This window comes from Bactrocera tryoni, unplaced genomic scaffold (assembly GCF_016617805.1).
Source record: "Bactrocera tryoni isolate S06 unplaced genomic scaffold, CSIRO_BtryS06_freeze2 scaffold_25, whole genome shotgun sequence".
In the NCBI taxonomy this organism is placed as follows: Eukaryota; Metazoa; Arthropoda; class Insecta; order Diptera; family Tephritidae; genus Bactrocera; species Bactrocera tryoni.
In genome coordinates, this window is record NW_024395977.1 from 30,382,691 (window position 1) to 30,386,557 (window position 3,867).

The 3,867-nt window shown below is 33.9% G+C and overlaps 1 long non-coding RNA gene across 1 annotated transcript; it reads left to right on the forward strand.

Moving 5' to 3' along the window:
- The first annotated feature begins 494 nt into the window (after nt 1-494).
- LOC120780656 lies at nt 495-891 on the forward strand. The gene is made up of 2 exons (XR_005705945.1): nt 495-578; nt 685-891. It is a non-coding gene; the product is annotated as an uncharacterized LOC120780656 (long non-coding RNA).
- Nucleotides 892-3,867: the final 2,976 nt, after the last annotated feature.

A 3,867-nucleotide genomic window follows, 5' to 3' on the forward strand; every position in this document is an offset into this window, starting at 1 on the left:
AAGAAATGAAGAGGATTGACCACACTCATTTTTTTATATACGCGCGAATGACGCCACAGTATATGGACTTTAGCTTCCTTTTGTTGAGCTCTTTTTAAAAAAGAATTCGTTGAGGAAGCCTGTGCTTTCGGAATGTCGATTAGATTTGACATTGCAGTAAGTTTGTTCATTCTAATATATTTTTATTATGTCTTATTCTTTTTTCTCTTTCTTAAAGATATTTATCACAAGGAACTTCGTTTCTATCGTTGGCATGGTTATTTCAATTGGGGAAGGAAGCGGTTATGCACATTATTTTGGAGACAGCTGAAGTCCTTTGGACCAAGTTAGGCGCTGTTTATGTATCTGGGCCTAATGAAGAAGATTTCAAGCAAATTTCTCAAGATTACTGGGAGCTGTGAAACATGCCCAACTGTGTTGGATCTATTGATTGTGTGCATATCTCTATTCGATGCCCACCTAAAAGCGGTAGTCAATTTTTCTACGACAAATTTTTTTTCTATTGTGTGCACTATGTGATGCACGATATCGGTTTATCTACATAGATATTGGTGACAATGGAAGTCGGAGTAATGGTGGTGAGGACTTTTATATTTGTGCATTTGTTGTGTAATTAATGTTATTGTTTCTCTTTGCATGTATATATATACAAATAAATCTCATTTCTCTCGTGGCGCCGAATAGGAAAGATCGCAGACGAACAATTTTCCGCTTGTTTGTCGCACATATTCACTGTTTGAAGAACGAACGGAAAATGTATTTGTATGTCATGTATGGCGAAACGATTTCATACAGATCGAAGGCACATGTGTGTTGTGTATGGCCCCTTTAATATGGATAAGATGATACGAAACTCTTTGATTCGAGAGAGAGCTGTCAAAATTCACATTTTTTATAACATTTGCCAATGAATATTAGATTGGGTATTTTGCAATTTTCACACTACTATATTAATAAGCAATATATTTTTTTTAATTAATGTAACAATTTAAAATAATAAATAAACAGGAAAACAAAACAATTCATTAAAAACATCACATATTCAAGAGAAATGTATTCAATACATACATATATATATAATTATATCCTATAACATAAAGTAGTATTTACATATATATTAGATATATATTTCGACTTTGATTTTGGCATTTTCGATAAATTATACGAAACACTAAATTAAACACTTTGAAAATGCATATATAAATGTTAAAATGCAAAATTATTAATTGATTTACATAAACATTTATTTTATCAAAATATGTTCGCACAGTTCATTGAAATTTCATTTCACACTGATTTTGTGAATTAATTATACCGGTTTATTTAGGGCATCCTGCCTTTTCTTATATCAGCTGTTCGAAATTCCCTGATCTACATCTCTGTCAAATAATCAGGGAACGCGTTTGAGAGAAAAATGAGAGCCAATGCGAGAGTTTCGTATCATTATCCATGCCTTTAACTTGAAAATATTCTTATATTTGCCGACGACAGTAGAGAGAGCAGTAGAGTTGACAGTAGAGAGGAATAATGCCACTAATTTGTAAAATGTAAAATTTTCGAATTCTAACACACCTGACGTTTTTAACAAATAAAAGCATAAAATAGCTCTGTTATATCATTTGTAATAATAAGTGATAATTTAAAATAATAATATTTACATGTTTACTTATTTTTGAACAAATTATTAAAATTACATTGAAGTGAAAGCTATTAGTAATACTATGTTCGGACCGACAACGGAAACATGTTTTCGTGGGAAAAACTTGTGTTTTCGTCCATGTAAAATATGTCAAACGGAAACACAGTTTTCGTTGAAAACTACTTAAAAACTTACATTCCACTCATTATAATCGATGCCTGCTCTAGTTTAATCGATGTTTTTGGAAGACATACTTTGCCGGCCCTAAATTGTCACTTGATATTTGTTTGCATTCCATATACAAATCATATTAAGGGATTCTCTTGCTTTTGCAAAACCTTGCACGGTGCAGAAATTGCAGAATTTTCCTCTTGGTGCAACGGCACAACAACAAACACATGCAGAAAATTATTTGCAATGGCTGTAAAATATGTCAGACCAAAACCCATGTTTTTTTCGTGCCGTCATATATCACTAGATTCTGCAATGGTTGCTCTCTTGGCCTTGTATATTTCGGTATAGGATTTTTGTATTTTGTGTCATCGTGCAATCTTGAAAGAGCAAGAGAATGCGGCTATTGATAGTTGTCAGTAAAAATTCATCGAAAACACACAATGTCGGTCCGAACGACTTAGATTCCACAACATACAATTGTCTTTTCAAAATGTTTTCAATGTCGGTCCGAACATAGTTTAAGGCAACAGCGAAATTGTGCTCATACAAAATGGACAGCTGTCTTGATTTGTTTACATGCCGGCCATTGTTATGTCGCTGCCTTCCTACAAATGTTCATATAGATAGAAGGATTCACGACGCCATTTACAGTTCACTGTCGTGCTGCCATGTCATGTCGCCCTCTATGTGTTCGGAGCGTGAGTCGATTTTGAAAGAGGTTGCTAAATCACAAACCAGGGATAATGGGATGCCCAACTTATTCCAGTGTGAGAGCGTCTCAAAATTAGTGTTTTTTATAACATTTTCCATTGTGGCCAGACCGAACAAAATAAGAATTTTTGGGCATTTAAATTAAAATGCCCAATTGCACTTTCCACACCACCCTCCTTTCTGTACCTGCCGTCAGACCCCTACCTGTTTGCGCGGCCTTATCAAAATTAAAATAAACATCCTCCTCAAAAAATGGAAGAGGCTCTAAAATTCCACCTTCAATCTCATTTTCAATACTTGGAAAAAGCTGCCTCGATGCATTTTGTGCATTTGAGACAGCTTCTTCAACTTGGGGAGCAAAATCTTCTTGACCCAATAAAATTGTATTTTTTAATTGCAATTTGGGACGTCAAATGTAGGCTCAACTTTTAAATTTATATCGGGAACGGCCCCCGAACGCAATCGCTTTTCAAGGTGCATTTTTTCCCAAAAATGCCGCTCACACGGTTGAGCCCACATTTACGCCTATTAAAAGAAGCAAAATAAAATACAAAAAGGCAAACATTTAATTATAAAACATGTATAATAATAAAAATAATAATAGTGCAAAAAATGTATATTTAATGAATATTTAAAGTACGACTTTTTTATAACTATCATAAATATTCAATTATAAATCGTTACTTTAAAATAATTTATTTAGTTAATTAACGGCAATGGCAATAAATTGCCAGTTACGCTCTGAACAAGTAGAGCGCGACAGACTGCAAGCGAAATTTGTCAAATATTAAAATACACATGTTCTTAAGGACACAGTTATAGAGGCAGCTGCACGACTACAATTCCTCAACAAAGTGCAAAGTCAAAAATTGTCAGTCAGTTAATTGAAAATTATGTGGAGCAGATCAAATTTATTACTGGTAAGTACTTTAAATTGATGTACAGAGGAGCAAGGAACTAACTTTCAAATTATTTCAAGACATATTCAGTGAAGATGAAGATTTGGTAGAGAATACCATTGACGAGGTGTATGATGATTTGCTCATTACACTAAACTGTCGTAGAGGTGTAGAAAATATTATTCCAAAGTCAATTCATTGGTACGATGATATTTTAACCACAATGGATGACAATCGGTTCCGTCAAATGCTGCGTGTAGACCGAACTCAATTTACTCACTTATTGACCCTCATCCCTGCAAGACGGAGGTAACAGATTGCACAAACACATTGAAACATTTTCAGCTGTTCACTAACACTGTTACATTTTCTGAAATTTTCAATTGAATGGGAGAATACGTAAGCAAGATAGAGAAAAATTATCGACATTCTAAACATATTGTA